This window comes from Condylura cristata, unplaced genomic scaffold, assembly GCF_000260355.1.
Source record: "Condylura cristata isolate star-nosed mole 26May11 unplaced genomic scaffold, ConCri1.0 scaffold00022, whole genome shotgun sequence".
NCBI lineage: Eukaryota > Metazoa > Chordata > Mammalia > Eulipotyphla > Talpidae > Condylura > Condylura cristata.
Window position 1 is genome coordinate 26,025,759 of NW_004567123.1, and position 24,961 is coordinate 26,050,719.

The following is a 24,961-nucleotide window of genomic DNA, read 5'->3' on the forward strand; positions in this document are numbered from 1 at the left end:
CAGGCGGGGATCGAACTCATGCGGAAGTGGCTTAAGCTTCTTAGTGCTGTGCTTTAACCTGCTGCGCCACCAGGGAGGGCCTGTAGAAGATATTTTTATATAAGCCATTGAGAGTGTACCACATACATCATTCTGAGACTTGGCTTCTTTCTTCCTGCTTATATGTCTTGGGTTGTCCTTCTATGGCAGAAAACTACTTTATTGCTTTATATTTTGTGGCCATATGGGAATCTTTAATATAACTATCTTGTATTTTACTTATGCTTTCTGTTTTGTATCTCAGTTTGTTTTTCTAAGTAAACTTTTTATTTTGGAGTAATTCTAGGTTTACAGAAAAGTTGTGAAGATAATACAGAGAGCTACTGTATACTTGTCACTGAATTTGCCCTGAGCATAATAAGCATTAGCATAACATCTTGTGTAACCATGATATAAATATGCATGGCATAATTGCCAAATGAAGAAACCAACACTGATAGTATATGCTAATTTTTAATTATATTAGTAATACATTTAAAATATCCTCCATTTAAAAAATAGAGATAGTTCTTTTTGACTTTCCATCCTATCTCAGGACTACCCCATTCCTGCTCGAATTCTATTTGGTATCCATTCCTTTTCTATATCTAGATTTTCTATATAGAGTCACACACAGAGACATATAGACGTGGACCACTGAAAGCACAACATTGTGTGGCGTAAAATATAACATATATTGTACTTCAACATTTTTTTCTCTGAAAAGGCTTGGACATCTATTCATGGCCCTATGCTGAGATTGCCCTTCTTTTTATTTGCTGCTTGACTTCTTCACAATATGAATAAGATGCAGTCTGTTGAGTCATTTTCCTATTGATGGCCATTTAGGTTGCTATTTTTCCACTCTTACAAACAATGCTGCAATCAGCAGCCTTGCACGTTCAGCTTTTTTTTTTTTTTTGCACATGTGTAATTTTTTTTTTTTTGAGGCTTAGATTCTTGTTATTAAAATCACCAGGTCAGTGGGCATGTATGTACATTTTTTGGTCAATACTATCAAATTGCCATCTTCACTGCAGCATGTGATAGTGCCTTTTCCTAAATTTTTTTGCCAATGCAATATGGTTTTTGGGCTAGGTTGAGAAATGTTAATTTATTGCTCTGTAAATAAGGCCCTGGTCCTTATATAAACCTGGTCCTGGTTTTTCGTGAAGTAAGCATTCATATATTTACTGTACTGTGAGGGGCTATACATGTTTCATCAATGAGTTAACCTCAGTCACTGCATGTGAATTTTACAGATTAGAACTCTGAGAAGTGAAGTACCTATTTGAGGTCATAGAATGAATGGAGAGTTGCAAGTTCTGAAGCAGAGGAGTCTGGGAGAGGCTGGGATGGGCTTGATGGGGAAGGATGAGACTTGTATGGCCAATTGAAGACAATTGAAGACACACATGCTTACACTGTACAGGCGTCACTAATTTGGGGGTGTGATGAGCTACCCAGGATTTGAGATTGAGATTTTTCATGGAATTGTGGTGCAAATATGGGCTGGGTACACTAAGATGAAGGCCTGACCCCAAGAGGAGGGGCGGGACAAGCCCTGGACATGAAATAGAATGTCTCAGCAAAGAAATCAAAGACTTAAAGAATAAAATATAAAATTTAGAACTGAAAAACATGAATTGAAATACAAATTGAATGGGCAGTTTCAGTGGCATATGGAAAAGACAAAGAATCAGTGAATGGGAGGATACAATAATAGAAAATACCCCATCTGGACAACACAGAGAATACTGACCAAAAACAAGCAAACAAACAAACAAAGCCTTGGAAATCTGTGCCTCTGTACCAAAAAGACCTCATATTCTTATTGTGGGAGTCCCTGGATGAGAGAACAGATAAAAAAAAAAGTACTCAAATTTTACAAATGTTGCAAGAATTATTAGCTACAGACTCAAAGAATCTAGCAAATTCCAAGTAAGAAAAACTCATAGAAATCCATGTCAAGACATGTTATAACTAAATGTCTGAAAACAAAGGAAATAAATCTTAGAAGCTGTCAAAAGAAAAATAACACCTAACTTATGGGGAAAAAGCTATTTGAATGGCAGGTTTCTTATCAGAAACCAAGAAGGCCAGAGGAAGTAGTCTAATATTTTTCAAGTTTTGGAAAATAAAGAACTGTTAATATAAAATCTTACATGAAGGGAAGATATCTTTCAGGAATAAAGAGGACCCAGAAGACACAGGCATATTGCACAGATTTGGCTGTAATGATATAACACACAATGACAGAACTTTCAGCTAAAGCTTCCCCCACCTCCATGAGCAAGTCAACATTTCCTGTCCTGGGCACAAATCTGAGAGTAATGAGTGAAAATTTCCATTGTGCGCCAAAGGCAAATACTAATACAAATACAAGCAGCATTATCACAAAAGCCAAAACTTGGAAAAAACCCAAATGTTTGTCAACATAGAATGGAGATATAGACTGTGGGAAATAGTCATGAGTCACTTAACAGTGGATATGTTCTGAGAAAAACATTGTTAGGCTATTTTGCTATTGTGTGAATGTCAGAGAGTGGAATCACACAAACCTAGAAGGTATAGCCTATTATACATCTGGGCTATCTGTCACAAACAGAGTATGATTGTATATGTGGTGTATTGCTGAATGAAACGTTGCAAAGCTACACACGCTATGTTCATGCATTGGAATACTATGCAGCAACGAAAAATCGAAGTACTGTTACATGCAATGATGTGGATGGATATCAGCTATTATGTTGAATGAAAAAAGTTAGTGCTACAGTATATGTACTATATGATTTTTTAAAATGAAATTCAAAGGGGAAATTAATCTAAGGTGTAATAGTATAGTGGCTCCTTTGTGCTTGGTGGGAATGAGAAAACTTTTGGGGTAATATACTATATCTAGAACTGTACTATATCTCGAAACAAGTAGTGTGCATGTGGTGTATACATAAGTAAATATCCATTCATTAAGATTTCTACTCTATGTATGGTCTACCTTAATGAAACCATAAACAAAGTGTAATACAAGACTAATTCTTACTTCATCAATGTTAATTCTTTCCTTAATATCAGACACTGTTGTCATCTCCTTTGCAGTAGTTTTCCCTCATCCATAGTCCTGAGTTTCTGCCTCAGTTTGTTCTCTACACCTATGTCCTGAGTGTCTGAATTACAAACCCACATGGCTGGGCTCAGATACTCAACCCTTGCTAGTACTGCAGCCTGCAGTCATTTACTGGACTCTGTTTCTGCCCAGCACTTCATAGATACCCTTTTGCTCCATTTTGACCATGAATATTGTCTTTGTTTGAGAGATTAGTTGCCAATACCAGTCCCGGAAGTGGGTTCCTAGGCAATCACAACTTGCACAGACCACCTGGGGTACTCAGCTTCCTTGCTGAGGGTCCTCAGCCCGGCCTGCTGTTCTCACCATCTCCGCTCTCTCTCTACCTTTTCTGCTCCAGATGCTCCCAGCCTGGTCCCCACACACCACTGCAGGATGCCCCTTTTGATGCTTATAAACGCCTCTTTGTGGCACTTGGCGGGTCTGTTCTCAGTCATTGGCGTCAGCTCGAGTACAGCTGGGAGCTGAGACAGTCCTCATGTTCTCTGTAGCTGTTCCTCTAATGAGCCTCCCTGATTTTAAAGGTGCTATTTTCAGGGTGGTTAAAGGGAGATGAGATTTTTATCAAGGGATGTGCAGAGCATCATCACTGCCAGTGAATCCACTGGGAGCCTTTGTTGTGAATGTGCCTGTTTGTCAACACATGCCTGGCTTGGAGCATCAACTGTGCTGCTGGGAATGATCAAATCTCTTTTTACAAAGTCGCTACTGGAACAGGTAGCAAGGAAGATGACCCTGCTGACAGCCCAATCACTACAAATTCAAAAATGAGTTGGCAGTGTGGGGATAAGAGCCCCAGGTGGGCACAAGGATTCTCAACAGTGGCTGAGGTGGGGCAGGGGGAGGTGGACAAGGATGTTTGGGGGGGGTGCGGAATGTGAGCATTGGACCTGGGCAAGCCAGGCCAGATGTTTTCCTCGAAACACACATAACCATACACCACTTGTCCCCAGCAAAGTGGAAGCTGGGCCCATTATGGGCTAGCCTAGCATTCCTCCTCGCTAACATTTACTGAGTGCTCATGACATTTGTGTCCTAGGTCACGGTTTACTTACACTATCTCCCTGCTTCCAGTAGTAACCCCTGTCTGTAGGTCTGCCTGGGCTTTGACTGCTACTCAGAATCACTCTCCTCTCCAGCTGTGATTTCCTCCCACACAACTCAGCTCTGGAAAGCAATCACCACTGCATCTGAATTCCACCTAGGAGCTGGGCTCCTGCCCATCCTGCCACAGCAGGGTAGTGCCCCATCTCTGCATAATGTCACTGTGAGAACTGAGTGAGAAGATGCCCTTGAAGTGGTTGGCATAATGAGTAGAATGCTGGAAGTGCAGATGCCAGGTGTGACTCTAATATGCTCTTTCTACCCATTCTTCCTTCTGGAAGTGCCCTATGCCACCCAGACAGTCTGGCTCACTACTTCTTCAGAGTCACCCCTTTCCCTGGAGGCCTTATGTGAGCCACTCATGTTGGGAGAGGTGCCCTCCTTGATGGTTGAAGGGTGTCCTTCCTGGTTTTACCTCCCACAAGGCTCTCATGGTGGTTTCTATGCTTCTCTGATGTTCTACTCCCTGCAGGGCGTGTTCTGTCCTTGGCCAGCTATGTGCCCAGGGCCCTTTCAGAGAGGCTAATGGCGCAGGCCCCCATGTGTGTTCACCACAGGATGAAGGAACCAGAGAAGTACATGCAAAATCCTGGGCAGAGAAGAAAAGCCTTCCATGTTAGCTGTTTCATTGAGTACCTGGTCCCACAACCTGACGTGTGAAGGAACGTAGGAGGCTTGTCACATTGCTAACCTTTCTGACACATCTCATGTAGGTTTGGGGCTGTCTTTATCCTGGATCTCCCTCCTCCAGCTCCCAGTGTAGAGCCATATTTGCATACTGCAGCTATGATCAAGTTGAAAGAATAGTGGAGATGAAAGGAGCCAAAAGCCAGGTCTCTTGGGCAATTTCCTTGGTAAAGCAGGAACAGAATTATCCAAGGAGTGATTGACAAATTAGAAGCACTTTGCACCTAATTTTAATGCATTTGGCTCCTTGAGAGGAGGAATATGTTAAACTTAAAATTATTCACCTTGCAGTAGCTTCTGTCTTTCAAATCAAAATCAATCTTCATGTGGGGTACTAAATCTTAAGGAAACAAATTGCTTTCTATGGTACATTGCACTCTTTAAATGGCTTTATTTGGAGGGCCAGCTGAGCAAGTTAATTTCAGTGGCACAGCTGGCTGGCGATTGTAGAGTGGGCACTCTCAGATCTAGCTGGAGAGAACCTGGCTGTTGCTCATTAGCCACCCTTGGATTGAAGAAACAGTGAGAGTAACTGGCACATGCACTGGACTCTGGGGTGGAAATGAAAAGAGTTTCAAGCCCAAGCTGGTGTGTTGATATACAAGATTGTGAACTCGGTCCTCGGAGCATCCTTTACTCTCCCTCTCAGGGGCTCCCAAATAGGACGGCTTTCATAACTCCAGATCATGTTACCGTGGAATTGTCAATTACCATGGAAACTTACTCTTGGGAAAGTACCACAGAGACTCATTCACACGGGGGTGATAATAACTGATAGCAGCTTAAAGTATTGGTTTAATCTCAAATGGTATTTAAGCCTCAAATGAAGATCAAGTCAAAGGAGTTGACCTCTAATTAGGGACTTTTGGGCAACTTCCCACCCCTCACAGGCTTGCCTGTGTAGAATAGTAACATTTTTGAACTGAAAGGAAATGTAAAAGTTTTTTTCTCTCTGATGTCTCACAGAAAGCAGACATTCCACACAGAATACTTGAAGGTATTTCTTTGAGGGAGAACTCACTGTTTAATAAGGCAATCCATTCCACATTGGGTGGTTTTGATTTTTTAAGAATTTCACCTTATTTTCAACTAACATTGGACTGGTTTCTGCCCTTTAGATCTAGCTCTGCATTCTAGCTCAAATGACCTCTGAGTGACAGCCCTCCGCGGTCCACGGTAATGCCCACGTCCCCTACTGCCTTCCTCATCTGCCACCTCACTGTGGTTTAAACCGTCCCTGTTTCTTCTGTTTCCCTCTCTCGATGTGTCTTCAGCTGTCTCTTTTTCTTAGGACATATTCCAGCTTGTGCATGTCCTCCTTAAAATGGAGTTAATGTGACTTCTGTAGATGGAGCCTGACTTTGGGGGAGATGAGCTTTCACCATGAGACTTTTGACGCTGAGCCTGCTCACCCTGGAACTGTGCACACACAGCTTGTGGTCTCTGGGCAGGGCTCTGTCCTAAGCCCTGTGAAATTTGATTTGGTCTATTCTGGTCATCGCCTCCTTCCTGCCACTTTCTCTGATGAAAGAAAAGGCCATTAAAGATAATTTACTAAGTTGCAGAGGCAGTAGCAGAAGCAGCAGCAATTGGACACAAGGAACGCCTCTTAAAGGCCATATATATTTGTTTAAAACATAAACACATAGCAACTATTACCTGGAAAAAAACCATTTTGTGCTGCTGTTTCATAACACATTTAGTCCAAGGACTCATATAGATCTTTACTTTTTCACTCATTATGAATGTTTCCCCTTTATTACGCAATCTTCTACAGAATTTTTAATGCCCCTCTTATATAGGTATTGTACAATGGAATTAATCCCGGGACATTTAGGTGGCTTTATAACATCCCTCTTGTGAACTAGACTGCTTGGTTTTTGCACTCAATCATGGTAAGTACCTAGAAACAGTTACTGAGTACAGTGAGTAGGCAAAACTTTTGACTTATTTGTTGCCAAAGTATACTTCAGGAAGTGCTTGCCACTTAACACCTATTATTTTATATTTCAAAAATAAAGGAGCAAGGAGGTGCAAGACTAAGTATGTAACTTAAAATGATTGCTTTTAATAGATAGTTTTTACTTTAATTGTTACAGAAAATCTTTATTTTACACTGCCATTTTAATAAAGCTTGTTTATTAAAAAAAAAGTCTGGGCCCTCCCTGGTGGTGCAGTGGGTTAGAGCACAACACTAAAAAGCTTAAGCCACTTCACCATGAGTTCGATTCCCACCCAACCTGGAGGTGATTCACATGGCGGGCAGACCTCTCCTGACCCACCACTGCTCCCCTCAGCAGTGTTCTTCATCAGTCGGCCTGTTCTGCTTCCCACTGTCTCTGGTGAATCCTCTCACCGCCCCTGCATCTCTGGCCTGTACCCCAGTTCTGTAATGCATAAATAAAAATAAATCTTAACAAAAAAAGCCTGAGGGGATTTTGGAATTGGACACTTGAATTATGTATGTAATTTGCCATGTTATAAAAGTGTTTCAGACTTGAGGACCTCATCCCTAGGGGTTTTGAGGAAGTTACTTGAGTCACCTAAAACATGAAAGTAACATGGTCAGTTTTACTTAAAAACAGATAGCGGGCCCTCCCTGGTGGCGCAGTGGGTTAAAGCACTGCACTGAGAAGCTAAAGCCGCTTCCACATGAGTTCGATTCCCGCCTGCCCCGGAGGTGACCACATGGCATGGCAGACGTCTCCTGACCCGCCCGCTGCTCCCCTCAGCAGTGTACTTCGTCGATCTGCCTGTTCTGCTCCTCACTCTGTCTCTAGTGAAGCCTCTCACTGCCCCCGAGCCTCTGACCTGTACCCCAGTTCTGTATGTACAAATAAATAAATCTTTAAAAAAAAAAACAGATAGCAATTTTTGGTTGTACAGTAGAGTCAGCTTGTCTAGTTTTGATTCTTGAGCTATAGCACAGTTTAGTGGATCCTACAAACTGGAATCTGATTTTTATTATTTTTGCAAAAGATGGTATATACTGATTCCAACTAAATATAGTAGATTCAATCTCTCAAAGAATGTAAGGCAATCAGACATCTGCTAACTGTCAAAAGAACTGATGTTACTCAAGTTCCAAAGCAAGTTGCTCAAATGTAAGTCATTTCCTTACACATATACAAAACTATAGAATTTCACAGAGGAAACAAATCTTTATTTTAGCATCAAAATGCTGGAAGTTGTTTTTATTTGTTGTCCATCTGAACACAAGGATTGATTGGGTAGCAGCTGAGATTACAGATGATCACACATAACATAAAACCCACCATAGTGGCTAACCCAAGTTGGAGTTCATTTCTTTCATGCAATACAAAGTCCAGAGCTCGTACAGTCACTTGAAGAGGTTACCAAGACTCTAATTGTGTGTTCCACCATCTTTGCTCTGAGATTTATGTCCTCTGCATTGTAAGATATCTAGAAGATGGGGAAAAGCTAAAGCTGTGTGCAAACTAATTATGTTCCTTTTAATTAGAAAGATAATCAGGTTCTATCTTATTGCCTTTCACAGGGCCTACATGGTTACCCTCTAGGGGCAAGGGAGTCTGGAATTGTGGGATGTGGGTATTTCCAAGTCAAGATTTTCATCTATTAATAAGGTTTAAAGAGGACACTATATTGGAAAAGCCTGAGGACTTGAAGTTTTAATTTCTTTCTTTCTTTCTTTTTTTCAAGATTTGCTTTTTTCATTTATGTACACAGAATTGGCCAGAGATGCAGGGGGTGAGGGGATTCACCAGAGACAGAGCAGGGAACAGAACAGGTAGATGTGCTGAAATCCACTCCTGAGGGGGAGCAGTGGGTGGGTCAGGAGAGGTCTACCACAGCAAGGGTCCCCTACCAGGGACCGAACCTGTGCTGCAGTGACTGTGGACAGCTCCACAGTGCTGTGTTTTAACCCTTTGCACCACCAGGGAGGGCCCCGAAGTTTTAATTCCTTGGACTGTAATTTCAGCTGCCACTTGCAGGCCCTGCTCATATGGATAAGACACCTTTCCTCTTTGGCCTCAGGTAGAGTATCTGTGAAATGAAGAGGTTGGAAAAAAATGGCCTGTGAGGGCAGTGGTGTCCTATCCTGATTCAGGAGAGTGCGTTGTGCCCTTTCAGCTGTGTTCGGTGACATTAAGTTGGTAATTGGAAATTGGCCTCAGTGGAAATTTACACCATGGATACCTGCGAGTGCTGTGAATCAGGCTTTCCCACCCAACTCCTCTCAGGCAGGTTCTTAAACATTCGCCACTGTCTGAGGCCTTCAGTGCTAGCCTCGGAAGCTCTCCTTTCAACTCTACGAGCCAGAGTTTAAAAGCAGTGAGATCTCACCTCAGAGACCCGCAGCCTCCTTCCTTCATTTTTTCTATTTTGCCTCTATGGGCCTCTCTTATATCATCTCCTTCTCCATCTTCTTCAGTCGTTCCTTTCTGATTTTTCTCTTCTTCCCAGCCCTTTCTTTCAGTGACCATATTGTGAAATATAGAGACAAAATTATTTGCTGCGACTGAACACCAGATTGCTGTGTTTCTGATTGTAAAATGAGACAAACATATTTTTAATCTAATTATTTAAAAAACAAGCCCACTCCTGTCTTCCCACTATTACACCTAACATTGATTTTTAATTAAGAACACTCAGAATCACTTTTTCTTCTTAGTGTTTTTTTATTAGCCGTTAAAAAGTACTTTTAATGATCAGCTAATCAACAACTCGATTAAGTACTTTTTCAATTTTGTTGAAAGCACAGACTTGGAAACAGGAGTTACCGAGGGATTGTTTACCATCTCTTTAGCGTCATTCATTCACTTCTTTAAACCTGTGGACTTAAAAAAAATTAACCTTTCTATTTTGAAATAATTATAGGTTCACATTCAGATATAAGAAATAATACAGAGCGGTAAGAATAATACAGAGCGGTGCTTTGGTGCTGGGTGTGGTGTGGTGACAGGCCTCTGAGGAGGTGTGATCTGAATCACATATCGTGTTACAAACCAACATTACCTAAGTAAAAAAAAATACAGAAGTTTGTCTTTGCTAACTTAGATGGTGTAAGCTAATGCACCTTTAATACAAATTAACATCTGGCAAAACTATAGTATAATCTCATAAATAAGACATTGGCATTGAAAATTCCTAGTGCATTTTTTATTTTTAGCCACATGTTTAAGATTCCATGACATGGTTTTGGGGAGGGGAGGGGAGCTCCTTGTAGTATTGGAGTTAAGGAAACAGTTGCTGCATCCAGAGCAAATACCATGCTCCCAGCTAATTCCCTGTCAGATCTACTAATGGCAGAGCAGTAAACAGTAAGCTAGTAACTTTTTTTTTAACATATATTTACTTATTTACTTCATATCTGTACCCCCCTTTTCTCATGCTAAGACTTTCACAGTTGCATCTTTTCTTTTTTGAGTAAAATGAAAAAACAAAAACAAAACCAAGGATGGTCTAATACGTTCCTTAAAAATGTGGTTTTTGATCTAGTGGCATGGGCTTCACCAGGGAATTTGGTAAAAAAAAAAAAAGCAACTTTAGAATTTCACTGTCATATGTGGGAGTCAGAATTTGCACTGTAACAGTTTTGTCCAGGTGATTCATATGTATGTGAAAATTTGAGAAACTTTGGTGTAACTGTGCAATGTAATGTAACAGGACAACCTAAGTGCCTCCTGGCCATAAGAGCTGTGACCAGTCCTATGGGGTGGGGCTGATCTAGATCAATGCTGTCTTCCATTTGATCTCTCTCCCTTCTTTGAGCCCAAGGATGTGGAGACAAAGGATTCCCTCCTTTGGATCGGTCCATATGCTAATAAGCCCAGAGTTCTGTCTCTGAAGGGATAGTGAAAGCAAGAGTCCCAATAACTTTCATGAGAGTTCTCAGTCACAGTGACCTTAAAGTCTGAAGAAATTGCCCTCATTCTTGTTTTATCTTCATGGTTTGAACAAGCTTTCCCAAGCCCATGAAGCGGTCACTTGTTCTAAGCTTCCCTTTTCTAACTCCTACAAAAACAGTGATTAAGAATAAACCCATGTGGTTTAGTCTATAAAGAATTTATTGAAGATCTCATAGAAACAAATGATGATACCCAGTAGGACAGCTGCAGTAAGAATGACAGTTAATAACAAGTATTGGAGAGGACGTGGAGAAATTAGAAATTTCACCTGCCACTTGTAGAAATATAAAATGGTACAGATACTTTGGAAGAGTCTTGTCTGGTAGTTCCTCAAATGGTTAAATATAGAGTTACCATAGGTCTAGCATTTCCAATCCTAGTTATACACCGAAAGGAAATGAAAACATGTTCAGACAAAACTTCTATACAAGTGCTCATAGCAGGATTATTCCTAACAACCACAAATATCCATCAACTGATGAATGAATACATAAACTGGGGTATATCCATACAATGGAATATCATTAAGCCATAAAAAGGCATAAAAGGAAATCTATAAATGCAGAATTGGTTAGTGAGTACCTAGGGGTTGAAGAATAATGGGAAGATTGAAGGAGTGGGGTTTCATTTTGGGTATAATGAAATATTCTACAATTGATGGCAGTGAGGTTTGCAAAACTCTGAATATAGTAAAGGCTATTGAATTATATACTTAAATGAGGGAATTTAACTGCAAGTTAATATCTCAATAAAGCTATAAACAAAACAACAACAATAAAAGGTGTGTGGTAGAATCAACAGTCCAAACTAGGGCTTCCCTGTCTAGGTCCTATACCCTCTTTTTACCATACCCCATACTAAATTATGAAATCAGTGGCTCTCATTGCAGGCTCTGTTCTAACATCCTGATGCCTAGCATCTCTAATCAATTATAACTTATAACTTCTGGAGTTAAATATGGACATCAGTGGCCTTAAAGCTCCCAGGAAATTCCACATGTGGTCATGTTTTGGATAGAGAAACTTTTCTTATTATTGACTCCATGGGCTCTGGTAACACACATCTCTGTTCAGAGGCTGTGATCTACATGGAATCAAAAAGATTTGGCATGAAATTTTGATCAAAGCAATTACCTACATGCTTTTCCAGTGGAGGTTGTCTGAGGCGTAGCAGTCAGAGAAATTGAACTGTCAGAAACTAATATAAGAATAATAAGGGAATATTTCTTCTTTATTGGACCCCTAGATGAATAGCAGGTAAAATAAAGTTTTAAACTAAATTGAATATGTATATGGTTTTAGTTTTTTTGTTAAAGGACTATAACATGAATAATGAACATATTAAAAGGAGGCAACTAGACCCTCAATTTCTTTCAATAATGTTAGTGTTGTATATCCTAGCTTGAATAAAACACATTTCATAAAACACCTACACAGTTCTGCAATGCATTATGAATGGCCTCTCTGGAGAAATCTTACATGCCTTTCAATTTTGACATAGTGATATGGTAATAATAGAAGACTTTGGCATATCATTCTATAGGCATTTTTATAATTTTTAGCTTTACTGGTTGAAAGTCAGAGCTTACCTCACTGGGGTACTGTCTGCAATTGACTGGGGGATGTGAATTACACAGAAAGCACCCTCTTTATTTCCCATGTTGGTGGGACTGTGGCATAAAAAGCTAAATGGAAAAGTATTTGAACTTTTATTAGAATAAAGTTTTAGTTGCTGTAAGAGAAATGCCAGTGATTGGTTAAGTATATGAGAAACTTATTTTTTTCTCACATTAATGTCCAAGATGGTGTAACTGCTCTGTTCTTTACTTAGGGGCTCTGGCTATTTCTCTGTTTGTTTCTTCTTCATTAGGGTTTTGCCTCTTTCCATGTGGTTTGACATAGGCTTCCATGCCATCACTTCTGTGGGGAGAGAGAAAGGAAAGAGCAGAGCTTGCTTCTTCCTTCTAAGGATGCAAACTAGAAGGTGCATGCATCATTTCTGCTTATAGCCTATTGACCAAAACTCAGGCCTCTTTACAACATGACCATAAGGGAAACTAGGAATTATAATACTTGTTTTGTTTGGCCAAATGCTCAAGTGTCCAGGGTTTTCAATACTATAGAAAAAGTACAAGAAGGAAAGTGGAAAGACCACAAATATGTGGAGATTAAACAACATGCTACTAGGCAGTTACTGGGTCACTGATGATATCAAAGGAGAAATCAAAATGTATCTGGAGATAAATAGAAATGAAAATATCATATTACCAGGATTTTGGGATGCAATAAAGGCCGTAATAAGAGGGAAGAGCATAGCAATGTCAAGAAACAAGAATAGCTTACATCAATATTCTGACCCCACGCGTACCCACATGTAAAAGAACTAGAAAAACATCAAAATGGAAGCCTCAAATGGGGCGGGGGGGGGGAAGAGTGAGCGAGAGAGAGCGAGCAGAAGGAGCAAGCAGGAGCCAGTTAAGAAGGAAATGTAAATGACCTTTTGTAGGCAAAAGTTCTGAGTAGGTGAATGACATGGTCAGATTTGCCTTTTAGAAATCCATTCTGAGGGCAAGGGTATCAGCTGCTACTGGAGAAAAGGACCTGAGCAAGAGATGAGCTAATACTTTAATAGTGTAAATGGCAGCTTGGGAACAGCGTCACCATGTCAAAGAGATAAGCTAGTTCTGATTGAATTCTCTTTCTGATTGAAAGAGAATTACAAGACAATCTCAGGATGGCCCTAGGTCTGTGGTGTGGATGAATGGGATGATGATTCAGGTTCCATTCACGAAGAAAGGTTTAACTAGTTTCTCCCCAACTGTACTAACAGTAGTTCTAAGCACCCTGAAGAGACTGTACAATTGAGCAATTTATGGGAAAAGTAGGATCAGGGGACCAGGTAGTTGCAAACTTCTGAAAGGCCCTATGAATACATTTTAACTTTAGAAAATTAAGGCGATAATAGCATCTTGAAGAAAAAAAAGATCTCAATGGCATTTTACACACCATGAATTAGTAAAATACCACCAATAGGCACTGTATTGCTAAATTCCACTTACTCTGGCTCTCTGGGAATTTTTGTATCATCCTTCCCAATAGTTTCCGTGGAACACATGTACATTCGTTTTGCTCTGCTGAAGATAATAAGCATTACTAGAGGCATTTTATTTTAGTGCCCGATCCTCCATCCCAATGCTTAATGCCTTTCTGACTTTATGACTTGGATTGCTTCTCGCCCTAAGTCATGACTCAAAAGTAACTACCAATTCACATGTAAACTTGATCTCATAGTTGCAGGCGAGGTGTGAAAGAGGTCTATCTATGTATACCGGAATTTTGGGGAAGGGAAGATTGCAGCTGGGGAGGGATTTCCTAATTTTAGGAGTGGCTGCGTGCACCCTGAACTGTGCAGGGGTCAACCTGCAGTTCCCCTCCAGATTTTTGCACTTCTTGCACCTGTATTTGTTGCTTGACCCAGCTGCTGGCTCTGCCTTGGTACAGGCCTTCAACACGGGGGTGAAGAGAGGCAACTTGAGCTCTATTCTCAGGTCTCTGCTCCAAATCCTAGCAAGGCTGAACTAGCTGACTTTGACCTTGTGTTTCAGTACTGCTAATGATTGTCTGCCTTGCTTAACAAGTGGAAGTACTCAAGGAAAAGAGAACTTCAACTTCTCCACTTGGTGACTGTGACCCTGGGTGACTTGTTCAACTGCACAGTCTCAGTTTAGAGGGAGGGGCTAGAAGGAAAACCATAGATGAAGAATTTCTGTCTAAAAGCTGCTCAAGGATGAACACTGTTGGGAATTAGGGCAAGGGGGAGCCGAGTGGTCTTGGAGCCACATTGACAAGCCATATTTTTCCACTTTAAGTTTCCTTATGTGTACAGATAAGTGAAAATGGCCAAATTCTTCACAACTCATATATTATTGAGGAATATACAATTATCTTTGCCAAAGAATAATAATTGCATGAAGTTATATCAACTGGCAATTCATCAAAATAATGATGTTCATGTTGGTGTTATAGTGGATGAACTCAGGCAATAAGTGGAATACATTCATTTTACCCTCAAAAGGCCCATGGGGGCTGAGGAGTTACAGAAGTGTAATTCTTTGGTTATGGTTGGAAACAAATGTCTCAGTGATCTTGGTGTAAGTACTTTCTTTTAGAATTTATAACTAAATTATTTGTTCTGACACCACTACTGCTACCTACTCTTCAAGAAAAATTTTGTCACAGGTAGGAAAAACCAATATGTTCATGTGCTATAGAAATAATTGGCAAAGCCATGCTGATGCAGTGTGGCAGAAAGGAGCAGGCAGAGCATGAGTTCTCCCTGTCCATCAGGCTATTGGGAGGGTTAAATGGGATGATGAATGATACATGATACATGGTAGTGGCCCAGTCAATGGCACCTGCGATTACATGATTCTTCCAAGATCCTTCTTCCCTTCATTCCACAATTCAGTATTTAGTCTCCTTTGTTAATGATGGAAATAGACATGATCAGGCTCTTAGACCCCCCCACCTATGTGACCAGGCCCACGTTTGAATATTGTGTATCTCAATAAATGCTCTGAGAAGTCCTGCAGGAAAGAAACTCATTGACCTTTGTTTGACCCAGTGTCTTCCAACCTTTTTAGGCCACAAAGCCATTTATCTTACTCTAGTTTTTTTTTCATTGACCACCTGTTAGCACTTTCGGGAGACTAGAGTTCCATGGCCTGCCCCTGTGACAAAATGTTGATGTGACAATCGGCAATTCATCAAATGAGGGAATTCTAGGGAGTGAGTCATAGCAAACTTTTTAGGAAGAAAATTAAATTCTCTTTTTCTCATCAATCAAATGAAGGTCATTTGACTTTATGAGTAGCATTTTATGACACATGAAGTGGAATAGTCTGACTTGACTGATGTTGCTGATTTCCTGTTCAGGAGTTCAAGGGGGTGGTGAGGGGGTGGGGTGCCTGCCTGCATAGCAACCTGGGCGATGTTTGGTAATTATCCTTCACACAGGAACAGAGATCCAAAGTTCACAGTCACATTTATGCAGTCTTATCTTACGTGACCCAAATATTAGCTTTAGGAAGAAGGAAGGTGTTAAGGAAGGTGTCTGTGTCCTCCCAAATTCATGTTCTAACACCTTGACATCCGGTCTAATGACATTTGGACTTAGGAACTTTGGGAAGTAATTAGGTTTAGAAGAGGGTCAGTAGAAGAAGGAGATAGAAATCCTGCCCTCTCCATGTGTGCACACCTAAGAAAGACCACGTGAGCACACTTCTTGTTAGAAGACACCCATCTGCCAACCTAGAAAAAGGGAGTTTTCATCAGGAACTGAATCTTCTGACTCCTTCAGCTGGGAATCTGAATCTCTCCAACCTCTAAAATTAAAACATATAAATGTCTGGTTGAACCATACAGTCTGCGGTATTTGTCGTAGCAATCCAAGATAAGATAGCAGGGTATGTTATGGCTGATCTCATCTTATACCCCCCAAAACTGTCAAGAGTTGAAACTAGTTGAGGCTAAAGAGCTAGAGCTGGAACCCAAGCTCCATGGTGGAATTTAATCCAACAAGCATTTATTTAGCGTGTACTATGTCAGGGACAAAACTAGGTTCTGGGAGTGTATCCTGACACACCAGCGTTTAGAAGAGACCAATGAGAATTTAGGTTAGCATAGTGTGAAAAGTCCAGTAATAGACTCCAAGGGGATCAGAATGGTGGGGAGGAGCATGGAGAAAAAGTAGTTGGATAAATATGAGTTTTTCCAAGAGAAACAAACATGGAAGAGGACGTTCCTGTAATTTTATTATAACTCTGCTCCCTGTTATTGCCCCCCTAGCAGGCCTTTGTGGATACTAATCGTTCATTTGTGTGTGCGCCTGCGTGTGTGTGTGGGGGGGGTGGGGTGGGATGGGGTGGTGTCTAAGTTCCAAAGTAGCAAAACTCTGAGAATTTCCCCCTTCCTTCATTTTTTACCTATTTTTGAATGACATGGAGGCATAAGTGCTTTGCAAGATCCACATCACATTAAAGCATGATGATGGATGAGAGAAATTCATCAATGTTGACTGAGAAATTCATCTGTGAGGTTAAAGTTTAAAAACTCAAATAAATCAAATCTCTTAAATGTGGGCTTGAAAACCCAGTGAAAGGGGATGGGACTGTAGCTTCTTGGACTACAAGCAGTTCTGTTTCATTTGCTGGGGGTCGGGTGGGGAAAGGCTTTTCCCGGGGGCCTGTTTTGCACTGAAGTCTTCAGCCTTTGAGTCTTCAGTTCCCCTTCCTCGATGAATGTGATTTTCTGTGTTTTCTTGGTAACTCAGAGCCAATGAGAAGCAATGATCTGGGAAACCACCCCCACAGTTCCGTCTCATCGGGCCCTCAGTGGAACAGAACAACTAATTATGGTTGCACCGTAGGAGGTTGCTTTCAACAGCTGCAGTGGTAGCAACCACAGCAGCTCAGTATCACTTTCAGGGGGCACCTTCTTACAGCAAGGGAGGCCGCGTGGTATCGGAAAGCTCTCCGCTGTCCTTGGCCAGGTCAGCACTGCTTTCACAAATGTGTGTGGCAAGGGCCCTTTGAACCCACGTCTCATGGGTGAAATCAGAAGAGGAGTGCAGCGGCAAGTGATCCCGACACTGGGAGACTTGGAAGGACGATGTCCAATCTGGAGTCGTGCCTCGAGAGTTCGGTTTCTCCCCTTAGAGGGACAGGGAAGGCAGGTAAGAGGAGACCTCCAGGAACCAGATGGCAGTGTCTGCCGCTTTGTTTTTCTGTGGGAAAAGGAGGTGCCAAGAGCAAAGGAACGCTTGAAGCTGTGGCAGCATGGCGTGACTGCTTTTAATTAACGCTCGTTGCCTCCTGGCCGGGGCTGAGAGGTCAGCGTCTGAGGCTTCATTCCTCTAGCTTCTTAGAAAGGCTCTTCGTCTTGGCTGGGCTTGACACCTTTTCTTCTAAGCACATCTTTCTTCAAAACTCTCAAAGATGGATTTATTCATTTTTTTAAGAAAATGGCTAACATTGGTCGGACTATTCCAGTCCTGCCAGGAGACCTGGATGCGCTGGCTCTTTTGTGTCTGCCTCACTCACCCACACAGATCCTGATAGGGATTTCCACCATGCTCCCTACCATGCAAGGCTGGTAGCTATGGTGGCAATGCCTGGTTCCTTTGGCTGTGGTTTCTGCTCGGGTTTGGCTAAGATGAGGACATCACAGGGTGAGAAGGGAGAGACTTAGACCCTCAGTCTCCATTCTCTCCCTTTCTGCGCAGCTGCCATATTTCTGACTGGCTTGTCCCCACGCCTGTCACTGCTGTTGGGTGACCCCTCCTGCCTGCTTCCAACTCTGACCCGACCTGCCTATTACTATGATAACAAGTCCTATTATTGCTAGTTTCTAGGTGTCTTTCCACCCTTCTTGCACTACTTAGCTGTCTTTATAGTTGAGGTCAAATTCATACCATATACAGTGAACCATTTGAAACTTCAATTCAGTGGCATGTAGTGCAGACACCACCTCTCTCTAGTTTCAACACTTCGCATCCCAGGAGAATACCCTTAGCCCATTAAATAACTGTTCATCCTTTTCCTTTCCTCCCATCTCCTGGTAACTACTCATCTGTTATTTTTTTCTATCCACATCCCCTTTTAACTCTATAGATTTTCCCATTCTGGATAATTTATATAAAAAAAATTATATAGGATGTAGGATGTGACTTTTTTTGGTGTCTGGCTTCCTTCACTTAGTTAATGTTTTTAGGGTTCATCTATATTGTAGCAAGCATTTGCATATCATTTATTTTTATGGGCTGAATAATATTCCATTGTATGGATGTACCACATCCTCTTAATTTTTAGGGCTTTAGGCTGGCGAGTCTCGAATGGCAGTTTCCAGGTTAGCAGCCGCATCATACCTTGGGAACTTGTTAGACATGTGAATTCTTAGGCCCATCCATCCCACCACGACAGTCGGCCTTCCAGGTGATTCTGACGCACAATAAGTATGAAGTCCACTGTGATCAAGTAGTCTCTTTATTAAGATCTCCACATTTGAATTGTTGGGGTCCTGATTATATACCTGATTATAGACCTTAACCTTCTAGCTGGAGGGTCACTGACCTCTTTTTCATGTGTATTTGGTTCTGGGTACAACCTGAGCAGGACAGTGGGTTTCAAGAGCCCCAATCTTAGAAGAAGTAGAGATGAGTTACTTGGATTTCCTTCTCCTTCCTGGTGAGCTCAGGGGATCCTGGGTACCCATGCTTGGCAGACATCAGCCCTTTTTGGAGATGTGGTATGTCCTGAGTGACTCTACCCAGGGGTATTTTATGGGCTGCACCCGCACCTCTATGCCAAATTTATTCCAGGTGTGGAGGATTACAACTCCCAACATGCCATGAATCTGCCATGAATCTTGACTGCTTGAAGGGGTGATTGCTGAGAACTAAGGGTGGAGTTAAGCAGCCATTCTTGGGATAAAACTGAACAAATATGGGCCTGGAGGGAGACTTGGTTTTGCCTGCCTTCAGCATGTACTTGGGGCCCAGCTTAGGCAGTATTACCTGTAGGACATAGTGACCAATTAATTTCTCTCTCTCGTTCTCTCTGCGCTCTCTCCCTTAATTTCCCTTGTAGCTTAACTTTTTGTTAACCTTTGTTTGTTTGCCTGCCGTTAGGTCCTGTTGTGAGTTTTTCCTAAAGCACGGGGGTAAGGACTCATGCCCAGACCATCCAATTTCCCCTTGGACTTGCCCTGTAGCAGCTTCATACGGGTGAGAACAGTGGAATTCTGATCCCCCTGATACAGTGACCTGCTTCCCATGTTACCTCCAAATGGAGAGGACTGCAAGATGTAAGAAGTAATAAATAACCTCATTAACTATCAACATGATTCAAGCTAAACCACATGTGAAACACTGCATATCCAATTGGCAAATATTAAAGAAATAATAATTAAATTAATGCTTGCTGCTGTCAAAACCACACCCATAAGGTACAATAACTCAGAGATTAGTTTTCCTTCTCAAGATTCAGAATGGGCATTCCAAATTGGTGGGTGTTTTTTTTCCAAGTGATGATTCAGGATCCCATATGTCTTCTATCTTGGAGATCTTTCTTCTTCAACTTATGGCTTCCATGATCATTCTGAATCACCTCCATTCCAGCCATTCAAAAAGGGAAAAGCATATGGAGAATATTGTGAGAGGACTTCACGTATTGGGCTAGAAGTTGGGCATATCACTCTGGAACCCACTTCAATGTCTAGAGTGCAGGGGTTGGGGTTACAGGGATCAACACCACCCAGGAACAATTTACAATGAGGACTAAGAGTTGGTAGATAAATATCCTATCTTTCTCAAGACTTGCACAGGAGAAATCTGAAGCACATGTTTTCAACTGACTTTTAGAGTTCCCCAGTGGGACTATGTTCTAGTTTTCCAGAACAGAAAGTTGCTTCATACACACCTTTGTTAGTATCCTTTTCTGTTTTAACTTTTCATTCCTGACCAGTAGTTCCTGGTGTCACACCCTCCCCCTCCTTCCCAAATAAACTACTTGCTCTGGAATCCTTATCTCAGGGTCAGTTTCTGGGGGACTCCAAGCAAGATACCACCTGATTGCCATTTGAAGGAATAGTGATCTTTGAATTTGGATTACACTTGTGCCATTACAGCCCTCAACTTAGCAAGGTGTAAAGTGGAGTAAAGTGGGTTAACAATGGAATTTCATCCTGTTAAATAATTGCCTATTCCCAGTTTCTTGTTGAAGGAAAGCACATGGCTCTGTTTGATTCTTCTTGAATGTGTGTCTGACTTTGCTTGTTCTGGGTTGCTACCATAGTAACAAGTGTAATTAGCTTTAATTACTACATCTCTCTGCTTACCACCTCCCTCCACTCCAGTCCATTCCGCACTAGCTTTGAAGTATTTTAGTGAGGTGGTTGGAAGTCCCATGTACATTCATCTGCACACTGATAATATCCTCTATATGATTTGATCAGACTATATGCTCCTGTTGGCTGTATATCCATTTCTTAGGCTATAAAGCTCATACATTATAGCTTGGACCTTTAAACAGAGCTCACCAAATAGAAAAAAATGCCAAAGCAACAGAACCAGGTTGGTGTTTGGTCACTTTTTGTTAATTCAGAATGTCTGTTTGGCCAATGGGAGCATCTCATTTATTGCTGTCAGAGGAACTGAGACCTGTATTTCTCTTAGGTGTTGAATGTCAAAAACCTACATTTCCTACCAAGGGCTCAACACTATTTACGCTTTTAAAATTTGTTTAAAAGAAGAAACCTCTCTGTTTATATTCACAATTGTATAGAGTTCCAAGAATTTCTCAAGAGGCAAATGATGGTCCTTTTTGATAAATATATTTTACCAAAGGAATAGAAACGATTTTTGAGATACACTATGCTGTGTTTTCCAGTTTATCTGTTTTCAGAACTACTGGGGTGGACAGTTCCATGTTATTTCATCAATGCCCCACGTCAAGGTTCTGCTATGGCAACTTTTCTCCAAAGCCTCAGAAACCTGCTAACTCCCGCTTAGACACAACTCAGAAGTATAATGGATGGAATCAACATGCCCAGATATAACTTGTGAGCAATGGCTGATTGGAATTGATGAATGAATGCTCATGTCACTTTATGGCCTCATGAGACACTTCTGAGAAATTTTCTAAATGAATCTCCAAAAGAATTGAGCCTCAGTTGCCCTTTGAGATAATCTGTCCTTTTATTTGTATTTTACTTGTGGCTAATGTTACTGATTGCAGTTTGGGTTCCCTGGGAAGCAGATTCCAAGGTAGAGATTAGCATGAAAGTGATTTATGGGCTACTGCTTTGGAGATCTTCTATTGGAAAAAGGAAAAGAAGAAAGCTGGGTGCGGCAAAGGTAGAAGGTGACAGTCATACAGCAAGCATCCCTGAAGATGAGCCTGACCCCTTTCTGTCTCTCCCTGGGTAAACTCCCAAACTCTAATATTCAATAACTGTTCAAGTAATCATGATCCATGACTCATAAATTCTGATCTTGTATCTAGATGTCTTTTCATTCACTGAACAGCACCTGACCTTGTGATAAATTCTTGCAAATAAGAGTGAGATGTGGTTCCTGATAAGGTTGAGTTCATAGTCTCGTGGCAAATTTATGAGCACTGAAAAAGAATTAAAATTCATTCTGACAAAGTTCATGGAAACATGAAGACTAAGGCAGGCTGGAGTGATGGGCATATTTTGGGAGGAGAGACAGATAATTTTTCACAAATTGGGCAAGTAGCATTAGAGACTAGGTGTTGAAGTGTTATAAAATTTAGCATCAGAGGAGACAAATCACCTGCCTGCTGTCTATAGATCTTATAGCATCTTAGGATCTTGGGGGTCAACTTCATTTGAGGTTTCATTTCTTACAGAAGCTTGGCAAGGGAGTCATCCAGTCTCTGTTTGGAACCTCAGGATTATATCGTGGACAGGCTGCACCTGATTGGGAACTATAGACACGAACTAAGACACAAACTATGCTCACCTTTCTGAGTTAGGGGTCTGTTATAGGTAAGGGTGTAAACAGAGGTATTTTCTGTTGTCTTTTTTTTTTTTAAATCAAGATAATTTATATACACTTAAGTGAGCCATTTTAAGAATACAGCCACTCAAGTAGAGCTATGACATTTCCTGCACCCCGAAATCTTCCTCATGTTAGCTTGAGTGGATGTATCTTAAAATTAACTGCTGTTCTGGTCATCGCAGATGAGTTTTACCCTCTTTTAAGCTTTATATAACTGGGATCACATTAGATATTTGGTCCCTTGGACTCATCTATGCAGATACATGTGATGGTGGCTTATTTTTAAGTCTCTCTTGTGTAGGGCCCATTGTGTGACTGCACCATTCATTTCACTCTTGGTGGGCATTTAGTTTCCAGTTGTCTATTATGAATGTTACTGCATGATCCTCAGTGTACTTGTCTTTTGCTGAACATACACATTTTTTTTCTGACACTCTCTATAAGAATATATATAACTATAGGATTCTTTTTTATATGAAAAGTTTTCTTTTTTCTTTTTTTTTTCCAGAATAATTGTTACAGTATCCATCTGTACCTTCCCCTATTGGATCTTGGCAAGAGAATATTACTTTCCAGCAATCTTCACATGGGCTGGCCTTGTGATCTGCTTTGTTTATGAAAATGTGGTGGAAATAATGTATGTGAATAGAATTGAATAGAAGCCACTGTGCTTTTCTCCTTCTGGTTTTCCATTTTGGGTCCTAGAAAGAAGACCATATGTAGCAGAGCCCACAGTGGACATCAGTGACCATGAGAAGTGGTCACTGTGCTTATAAGCAATTGGAATCTGGGTATTGTTTGTTACTACAGTAAGTAAGTCTAAGTTGACTTATACAATGGTTCTTTTTCTGCTCCCGTACGTAACACCTTATTAATTCCTTAATTATAAAATGGCATAGATTCCAAAAAAGTGTCATTTGACTTTCTTCACATTTGTCCCCTGTACCACATTCCAACCTGAGAGTGGAGAGTATGCTCTTTATTAATTTACCATTCATTTGTTCAGAGATTAATGACAGTAGTTAAGAGATGAAAACAGACTAAATGTCCATCGATAGATGACTGAATCAAGAAGTTGTGGTATATCCATGACATGGAGTACTCTGCAGCCATATGAAAGGATGAAAGGCAGCCATTTTTCAGCAAAATGGAGGTGGCTTGAGAGAATTTGGTGTAGTAAAGCAGTAAGAATGATAAAAAAAAAACTGGGCATATTGGGTATTTACAGCTGAGAATTTGATAACATAAAACACTTTCAAAAACCAGTGGGCATCAATAAATGATGTGAGAGTTCTGAGGTAATGTGGTAGGGGAGGCAGGACACAGGGATGATGGTGGGGAGAAAAGAAGAAAAAAGTTATATTTACTTACATTTATTTTGAAGCATAATTGACATATAGCATTAGTTTCAGATGTATAACATAATGATTCAATATTTGTATAGTGAAATGATGGTCCCAGTAAGTCTAATTAACATCTAACTGCCATCTGTAGTTACAGCATTTTTTTCTTTGTGGTGAGGATTTTTTTTAAAATTTATTTTTTTATTTATGCATACAAGAACTGGGGTACAGGCTAGAGGTGTGATGGGTGAGAGAATTCACCAGAGACAAAGGGGAGCAAGACACGCAGCTAGACTGAAATACACTGCTGAAGGGAACAGTGAGGATCAGGATAGGTCTGCCTCGCCTTGTGGGTCACCTCTATAGCTGGGAATGGAACCCGTGCTGCAGTGGTTGTGGCTAGTTTCATAGTGCTGTGCTTTAACCTGTTGCACCACTAGGGAGTGCCCTGTGGTGAGGATTTTTAAGATCCACTTTCTTAGTGACTTTCAAATCTGCAACACAGTATTATTAACAACAGTCACCAACTTGCATGTCTTGATTATCATTGTAAATGCAGCACCTTGTACTTTAATGAACAAACACTGGTTTTTCAATACATGCTTTCTCAGTGGGAATAACATTTGAACTTTTGTTACTGGAAAGTCAGTTTTCCTAAGTGTCTCACCCATAGTGGAAGATCTAGAGTAAAACACCATTTCCAAGTGTGGTCTGCCTAGTAAGGAAAAGAGAAATAACTCTAAACTCCTTTCCCATGGGCATGCTGCTCCTCATGATGTGACCCAAAGTCACCTTAGCCTGTTGGGTGAGATCCCACTGTGGTTGTGTAGTTAGCACTGTTGATTTAAACTCTAGAAATTCACCTTGTGGCACTAACTGCTAAGCCAGTTTCCCCTTCTAGGTTGGGGCAGAGATGTTCCCGATTAACTTATTGATCCTGCTGGGCCTCTGAATTTACTTGTTTGTTTATTTATTTTAACTCTGCCTTCCTTACTGCTTTCTAATTTTCCCATATCTGTTTTTTCTATCTCACCCTGTCTTCCAGGAATACCAGATTACTCCATTTCAAATCTTATCACAAACCTCTGTCCATTTCTGATTGATGTGGGCATTTATCAGCTTCCAGCAAATTGAGCTTCATTGTGCTGAAGTGTAAAGGTGCCAAGGTAAGAAATAGCTCGGTCAAAAATGAGCACCTGCAATTTTTAGCACCT